The following is an 8,852-nucleotide window of genomic DNA, read 5'->3' on the forward strand; positions in this document are numbered from 1 at the left end:
GCTTTTCCAGCCTCTCTCATAGCAGGAGCACAGGTATGTGACCTAGGCTCGGCCACAGACCTAAATTTAGAAAAGGGCAACACAAGGAGTCAAGGGGTTATGAAAGCCATCCTCTCCCAAAGTTAGTGGCAGAAGGGTCCAGTTTGCAGATACAGCAGTGATCGAGACTCTGGGCCCCATCACTGGCTTGCATTGCTAACTCTGTATTCAGAAGGGGCAGCAGTGGGCAGGCATCTTTGATGGTGCAGCCCCGCAGTGAGATTTAGACATTATTCCTGGCTTTGGAATCTCCAAAGCCTTCTCGGAGAGCCTGCGGGCCACTGTATATCCTTTAATAAACTCATTTTCTTCTTAAACTAGTAGGAGTGTTGAATCAGCTTAGGTGATGTTATGCCCCAAATCTCAGTTTACACTTATCAAGGTTTATTTTTCACTCCTGTTCCTGCGCAGGTTGGCTGCAGTTCTGTAACATGTGGTCTTCCCTGTAAGACTCAGGCCAACCTCCCTCTGGGGCACTGCTGTGCTTACAACAAAGGGGAAACATCAAAGCAGCACCCTACAAGCTGGCTCTTCACACCTGTGCTGGGAAGTGACGCACATCGCTTCTGCCCACACCCAACTGGCAAAAGTCAGTCACTCGGTCAAGACTATCAGTGGGGCAACTGTGTAGAAATCCCATGTAGGGAAGAGCAGTAAATATTTTGGGCAAGAAGGTCCTGCTGTAGGCAACTCAGCACCCCGACTGATACAATGCAATAATCAGATGGCAGCAGAACCTCCAGCCTCTGGATTGGCTCACGTTGAGTCCAGGGTGAACATGGAAATGTCTCTTCTCAGCAATTCACACAAAAAGGCCCAGGATTAGCTTTGATTGGGACTGACCTGGCGTGAGTCATTCCCCAACCCCGAAGAGATCCATTCAAGACACATTCATTGAGCGGTTACTATGTACTAGGCGCTACTTAGGTTCTGTGGAATACAGCGGTAAACAAAACCAAATCCATGCCTCATGGAACTTTCATTCTAGTTGAGAATGACAGAGGACAGACAATATCTAGAAATAAGTAAATATCTAGAAAATTAGATAGCAATAAGCACTGTAGAGAAAAATAAAGCAGGAAAGGGGGATACTGAGTTTCCAGGGTGAAGGAGAAAGGAAAATAGCAATTTTTAAATAGGGCAGTCAGGAAAGGCCTCACTGAGAAGATATCTGGGCAAATACCTGAGCAAGATGAGACAGCAAGCAATGGGGCGACCTAGGGAAAGAGCAGTAAAGGCTGCGAGAACAGCAGGTGCAAAGGCCCTGAGGCAGAAGAGTCCTACTGTGTTTGAAGAACAGCAAGCAGGCAAGTGTGGTCATGTAAAGGCAATGTAATAGAACATATGATCAGAGAGGTAATAAATGGAAGAACAGATCATGTAGGGCCTTGCAAGCCACTGTAAGGCTCTGGCTTTCTTTCTAGTTAAGGTGGGGAGCTATTGAAGGGTTTTGAGCAGAAGTGACACGATCTAACTTAGGTCTTAAAAGGATCACTCTGGCTACTGTGTGGAGAATAGTCTGTAGGGAGAAAACGGCAGAAGTGGGAGGCCAGAATATGAGGTTCTCGGCAATGATCGAGACAAAAAGCGATGGTGGCTTTGATTAGTATGGTAGCGGGGCAGATGGTAGAAAGTGATTAGATTCTAGATAGACCTTGAAGGTGTAGCCAATAGGATTCGCTAGTGAGATTACATTTGAAGTGTGAGGGGAAAAAAAGAATCAAGTATGATTTCTTCCATTTTTTTTCTACGTTTTAGGCCTAAATAACTGGAAAGATGAGGTTGCCCTTATCTGAGACAAGGAAGACTGAGAAAGGAGAGGGGGTGGAGATCGGGAGTTTAGACACAGACAGAATAGGATTGAGATACATATTAGACATTTAAATGAACATGTATAGTAGGTAGATTTGGAGTTTGGGAGAAAAGTCTGGACTAGAGATATAAATCTGGAATTCATCTACGTTACAGACCATATTTGAAGCCATTAGATTAAATGAGGTCACCAGAGTGGTGAGAATGAATAGAAAAGTCCACGAACTGAGACCTGTGGAACACCCATGTTTAGAGGTCAAAGAGATGAGATCCAGCAAAGGTGACTGAGAAGGGGTGACTGGTGAGGTAGGAAGCAAAAATCAGGAGAGGGTGGCATCCTAAAAGCTGGGAGGGGAAAGTGCTTTCAAGAGGAGGAAGGAACCGGAGAGAGCACCTAAAGACATATTTTCTAAGAGTTCTGCTATAAAGGAGAGCACAGAAATGGGAGTAGTTGAGGCAGCAATGAGATTAAGAGATTATTTTTTAATGATGAGAACAAAATTATAGTATGGGACTTCCCTGGCGGTGCAGCGGTTAAGACTCCGAGCTCCCAACACAGGGTGCCTGGGTTCAGTGTCTGGTTGGGGAACTAGATCCCACGTGCATGCCACAACTAAGAGTTCGCATGCCACAACTAAGGAGCTGGCAAGCCACAACTAAAGAGCCCACCAGTCGCAACTAAGACCCGGTGCAACCAAATAAATAATAAATAAAAATTTAAAAAAATTACAGCATGTTTGTATGCTGACGGGAATGATCCAATAGAGGAGGTAAATAAAGATGCAGGAGAGGGACTTCCCTGGTGGTACAGTGGTTAAGGATCTGCCTGCCAATGCAGGGGACAGAGGTTCGAGCCCTGGTCCAGGAAGATCCCACATGCCATGGAACAACTAAGCCCGTATGCCACAACTACTAAGCCTGCACTCTAGAGCCCATAAGCCACAACTATGGAACCTCAGTGCCACAACTTATGAAGCCTGCATGCCTAGAGCCCGTGCTCTGCAACAAAGAGAAGCCACCACAATGAAGAGTAGCCCCTGCTTGCCGCAACTAGAGAAAGCCCACGTGCAGCAATGAAGACCCAATGCAGCCAAAAATTTTTTTTAAATTTTAAATAAAATAAAAATTTAAAAAATAATAGTAATAAATAAAGATGCAGGAGAAAGAGGGGAGTAGTTGCAGGGCTTTCCTTGAGTAGGCAAGCGCAGGTGGAGGGCTGGGTGTCGACAGGAACTTCAGACAAGTCATCTAGGGCAGGAGTTCTCAACCATGGCACGACTGACACTTGGGGCCCAGTTATTTCTTGTGGTGGGTGGCTGTTCTGTGCACTGCAGAATGTTTCACTACATCCCTGGTCTCTACGCACTAGATGCCAGTAGCACACTAACCCCGACAGCCCAGAGTGTCTCCAGACATCGGCAGATAGCCCCCAAGATTTTGCCCCCTCCCCCAGGAACACTTTGGGTTCTCACAACTCAGGGAATGCTATGGGCATCTAGTGAGTAGAGGCCAGGGATGCTGTGCAACATCCTACAATACACAGGACAGGCCCCCACGACAGAGTTACCCGGTCCCAAATGTCAACAGGGCTGTGGTAGGAAATCCCATCTAGAGGCAGGGCCCTGATCTAGATCTAGGAGGGCACAGATGCAGTCAGGTGAGCAGATGTGGGGCTTACCTGTGGAAGTTCTCTTCAGGTTGCTTGCATTTTGTTTTTCACTGAAATAAGGAAGCAAGGTCATCAGCTGTAGGTGAGGTTGGGGAAGGAGGTACAGGAACTTTAGGGAGAGAAGACATGAACCTGTCCTCTAGGTGAGGTGGAAAATGAATGGACAGGGAAAGTAGACATGATTCTGGGCCGCATTAAGAATACACTTGAGGGGCTTCCCTGGTGGCGCAGTGGTTGAGAGTCTGCCTGCTTCGAGCCCTGGTCTGGGAGGATCCCACATGTCACAGAGCAACTGGGCCCGTGAGCCATGGCCGCTGAGCCTACGCATCTGGAGCCTGTGCTCTGCAACAAGAGAGGCCGCGATGGTGAGAGGCCCGCGTACCGCGATGAAGAGTGGCCCCCACTTGCCACAACTAGAGAAAGCCCTCGCACAGAAACGAAGACCCAACACAGCAAAAATAAATAAATAAAAACAAAAAAGAACACACTTGAGGTACTTACTCAAGAATTTAATGTGAAACCAGTAGGCCTGAAGGTGTGCTCCTCCTGGGGCCATATCCAGAGGCGGAGTGAGGAAACAGTTGGATTTAACAGACGGTTTTGCCAACAAGTACAAGCAACAAAGGGGCAAAGGAGTGATAAAAATGACCACAGAACTTGACATGGGTAAGAAGACTGAGGGATGTAATTAACTATGAAAAGGTAGGTGGGCAAAAAGTAACAAATACCCATTCCAACAGGCTAGTTTCAAATGTTTTGAAGAGCCGGAAAAGGGGAAAAATAAGGTGAACTCTGCCATACTGAGGTAACCACTCACTTTCCCTAGTAAATACTTGAATATACACTGAAAGACAAAGTACAATCATTTCTAAATGAAATCAGGTCAATGGGGCTTCCTAAGTCAGCTCGGTGTTTGGGGCCATGATATCCTTGGTTGACGAAAGCCAAACCATCAGTGAAGGAAGCCATCAGTGAAGGAAGCCATCAGCGAGGAAACCATCAGTGAAGCCAAACGCTGGGGAAGCCACACTAAACACCTGAGAAATCAGAGGACTCAAAAAGTTTGAAGTGACTTCTAGTCTTTATTTGCTAGTTTATTTCTCTGGTAGTTGTTCAGATGATTATGGGCAGACCCGGGGGTGACAGGCCTCACAAATCTGACTGAACAGACTAAAGTGCCAGGGGAAACTGTGGCCAGCTGCGGCACTAGCCACGACGCTGGTGGTATCAAAGTGCAAGTCATCAACAGCAGTTTACGGCAGGCTCTTAGTGCTGGCTTTTAGGGATTTCATTTAAAAATTACAAAAGACAAAAAAGGTATCCACTTCCTCACTGGCATGCATACAAAGTATTACAAGAGACCAATGGCACTCTTATGGGAACAACATGTAGCCTCTATGAACAAGGGCCTCCCCAAATCACTTAGATATCAGAAAACTGAGTAGGAGCCCAGCCCTGCCACTCACCAGCAGAATGGTCTCGGCAAGGCATTCGAACTCTTCGGCTTCAACTTCAGCTGAAAAGTGGAGACAGTGATACTTACCATGGCTACCTCACAGAAATGTATGTGAAAGTGCTTTGTAAACCATATTGCACTTTACTAGCAACAGATTGTGAATACACCTTGAAGGCAGCAGAGGAGTGGCACAAAAGTCTCCCTCCTTTTTGCTAAAGGCAGAATCCTGTGTTGCGTGCATCAGAGGTGTACCAGCCTCTTTTCTTTGTGTGGGAACGTGGCCAAAGCTTGCATGTGGCCAACCCACCCTTATAGCAAGGGCAGACAGAAAGCTCGAGGAAGGGCAAAGTATTCCCTAGAGACAAACCAAAACACGACTAGTGAGTGTAATTTTAGGCCCAATTCTTGACAGCCTTGTTTTGAACTGACAAGGGTTTGGCAACGGGTTAAATATACAATGGGCTTCCCTGTTGGCGCAGTGACTGAGAGTCCGCCTGCGGATGCAGGGGACACGGGTTCGTGCCCCGGTCCGGGAAGATCCCACATGCCGCGGAGCGGCTGGGCCCGTGACCATGGCCGCTGAGCCTGTGTGTCCGGAGCCTGTGCTCCGCAACGGGAGAGGCCACAACAGTGAGAGGCCCGCGTACCACACACACATACACAAAATGTATATATATATATATATATATATATATATATATATATATATATACTGATTACTGGGCATCATGGGAGTCATTATGGCTCACTGACTAGCAGGAAACATGGAGTTTTCATGAATTCATCCTCTGGCTAGTGGCTCTCTACTCATGGTCATCTCATGGCTCACAACCTAAGCGTCAAGTGCTCAAGAGGCCTCTCGAAACGTATCAACAAAAAGGCATTCTGGAAGGGGTCCATGATGAACATTACAGGCAGCTAACTAGAATATAGGAAACCTGGTACTAAAGAACCTAAGCCAGCCTGCCTCTAACTATTTCTGTGGAAAAATTTATATGGCAGATAAGCGCCTCCATTTTCCCAACCCGGAAAGTAGGGATAACATTTAGACCCAGAGGGGAAAGGGGGTGTCTACTCCAGCCCATGCATTTCACAAAGGGGGATACAGAGGCTTGGAAAGTGAACTGATGTTCAAGAGTACACAGCTAGTGAGTAGCCAAGGCAGCGCTAGAATCCAGACCGCCACCCCCAGATTAGTGCACCTTCCACCCACCTGTTTCTCCCAGGGGCCTTCCCAGGAAGACAGGAGTTGGCTGAAGGGGTTGCTTTCACACAGTCAGTATCACTTCTCCATCATTCTGCCAGCCTCAAAGTCAGACGCCTGGGAAAAGGACAGATGCAGCCTTCAGCCACTCCAACTCACCACTGAAAGAGCCGCCCCCCACCCACCCAAATGGTTTCAAGTGAGTTTTCAAGCTTGAGGATGGCGAGCAATCCCAGGATGGCGACGAAGATCCATCCAGAAGCCACTGGGGAGGGCAGACGGCACCGACAATGGAAACCAAGAAACGATACCATACCGGCGCTCTTCGTAATGGAGGGTCCCAGCACCTTAACGCGACCACAGTCCTGGAAGCACAGGGGCAGGCTCACGGGCTACACTCTCACGGGCCCGCGCTGCGTTTAATGCTCTGCTGTCATGGTTGTGGAATTGTCAATAACTTATGATCAAGGAACCTGATATTTTCATTTTGCACTGGGCCCCTCAGATCTTGTGGCCGGTCCTGCTTTCCCCTCCCCACTCCAGCCAGAGACGGCCTGTTTATACCGGCCTCCTCACCCCTCCCCTACCCCAGACAAATAAGATCAAACAAAAGCCCTTTAATTTTTAGCCCCTCTGGGGCTTCGGAAGGGGAAGAATGTTGTGGAAAAGGTCAGGGGAGCATTAAGAGCCTGTATCCTCGGTGAAGAGGCAGACTGACCAGCTAGCTGCCTTTTCCAACCCTGGCAAAATAAAGGCCAATATAAAAATGAGCCCCCAGCCCCGCCCCCGCCCCCCCACCCCCCAGCCCCGCGCTGCCTGAATCTTCGGCTCCTTGTGGCGCTCCTGTGCGCCCTGCTCCGGACTCAAGGCTTCCAATGCTGCCGGAAGCGGCTCAGTGTGCCCGTGGGGAAAGTGGGAAAGGGCGGGTCCCTCACAAGTTGAGGGGAGCTGCCAAAAGGGGCCGCGCTCCGGGTACTGTCCCCTTCCGCCCACCGGGCCGACCTCGCCGACACCCGGGCTGCGGGAAAGTTTGGGGAAGGGTGACTGGTGGGGCGGCGCTCTCGCCAGGAGGGTAACCCCTCGCCCCGGCCGCCCCGTGGTCGCAGGGGCGACGAGTCCGGCGGGGAGGGAAGACGAGCGACCCAGACGCCGGAGCCGAAGCCCGCCACCTGGCCGCGAATACCGAATCTCTCAGGCGGCGCGGGGCCACGGCGGGGGTGGAGTTACGGCGGATGGGCGGGGCTTCAGCCGAGGAGCCGGTTCTCATCTGACACTATGAATAAAGTGATGATGAAAGGAGTTCGCGAGGGGGTTCCATAGTGTAGTGGTTATCACGTCTGCTTTACACGCAGAAGGTCCTGGGTTCGAGCCCCAGTGGAACCACACTTGTAAAGCTGTTTACTTTTCATTCTTTGAAGAAGTGATTTTCTTTCTGCCATTATTATTATTTTTTTATTTTTTTAATCTTTGTCTACTTTTTGGAATGTTTTCATCGCAGAAGCGTAATGACAGATAGCTACTCCTCCCATCCCTGCCGCCCTCGCCCGACCTAGGAAACAGCAGAAGTGGGGGCCTGGCCGTGTTGTAGTCCCGAGGGCGACCCCGCCCCGCCAGAGTCCTACCCCCACCTCTCCTTCGGTGCTCCGGGGCGACCTCGGGAAATCCGGCGCTCGTGGGAACCGAGATCACCCAGCACGGCCCCTTCCTTACAAACCAGGGCAGGCCGGCCCTCCAAAGCCTCCAACTAAAATATGGCAGTACAGCGGTGCTTTGACTGCGGTTAAATTATTAAAGATTTATTATTATTAAAGGTTTAATTTTTTCATTAAACTCTAAAATACAGAGCAGAGAAAAAAATTGTTCTTTTCTTTCTAGTACGGCAGTAGGGTTTGTTAAATAGACCTTCGTCTGTTTAATGAAGAATCCATACATAGTATAGAATAAGCGTCAGGCTTGTGGACACCCCCAAAATGCTGATTGAATGAGTAAACGTTAGTTCCTTTTTGTTCCTCTGTATTAGTTCATTACAGCTTCGCTTTGGGGGGTTATTATTATCTTTTCAATATTGACCTTTTTCATCTTTGACAACAGGAGTGAAGTAAAGGTCTCTGGGACCCTGGGGGATTGAGGTGAAAAAGGTCAAGAACTAAAGTGGTGGCCAAGAACCAAAGAGGGAAGCGGATTAATGTACAGCATGGTGATTACAGTTAACAATATTGTATACTTGAAATTTGCTAAGAGAGTGGATCTTAAATTTTCTCACCAGACACACAAAAAATGGTTACTTTGTGGGATAATGGATGTGTTAACTAACCTTATTGTGGTAATCATTTTGCAATATATATGTATATGGAAAAAAAAAAAGGGAAGGGGAAACTCAGTATTTTTCTTTGAGTTTTTCCACATAGTTTTGTTCATACAGTGGGTAGATTTGTATCCTTTTCTAACTCAGGAGTATAACACATGACTGTCCTTCTTATTACAATCACTTAATTAACTTTTTTAAAAAACCTTAACCGTTTTTAAGTGTATGGTTCTGAAATGCTAAGTAAAGTCACACTGTTGTGAAAAAGATCTCCAGAACTTTCTTATCTTGGAAAACTGAAGCTCTGTATCCATTAAACAACTCCCCTCCCCACTCCATCAACTTTATTCTTATTGGCTGTATAGTA

At 47.9% G+C, this 8,852-nt stretch overlaps 1 protein-coding gene and 1 non-coding gene across 9 annotated transcripts in view; one reads left to right on the top strand and one right to left on the bottom strand.

Moving 5' to 3' along the window:
* The window catches only part of PPEF1 (protein phosphatase with EF-hand domain 1), a 157,318-nt gene extending 149,983 nt beyond the window's left edge, over nt 1-7,335 (bottom strand). For 3 of the 8 annotated variants that reach the window (XM_067024062.1, XM_067024055.1, XM_067024063.1), the window contains exons 1-3: nt 6,497-7,335; nt 6,190-6,297; nt 4,987-5,036 (exon numbers count right to left, since the gene is read on the bottom strand). The gene's annotated coding sequence lies outside the window, so the exon portion shown is untranslated. Of the gene's footprint in view, nt 1-3,529; nt 3,571-4,021; nt 4,067-4,986; nt 5,037-6,189; nt 6,298-6,491 lie in introns of those variants that run through there. The other 5 variants (XM_067024059.1, XM_067024057.1, XM_067024056.1 and 2 more) reach the window with 5 other exon arrangements.
* A 155-nt stretch (nt 7,336-7,490) lies between these two features.
* Nucleotides 7,491-7,563, top strand: TRNAV-UAC (transfer RNA valine (anticodon UAC)). The gene has a single exon. It is a non-coding gene; the product is annotated as a tRNA-Val (tRNA).
* The last annotated feature ends 1,289 nt before the right edge of the window (nt 7,564-8,852 follow it).

The sequence above is a fragment of the Kogia breviceps genome, chromosome X, assembly GCF_026419965.1.
Source record: "Kogia breviceps isolate mKogBre1 chromosome X, mKogBre1 haplotype 1, whole genome shotgun sequence".
Lineage (NCBI taxonomy): Eukaryota > Metazoa > Chordata > Mammalia > Artiodactyla > Physeteridae > Kogia > Kogia breviceps.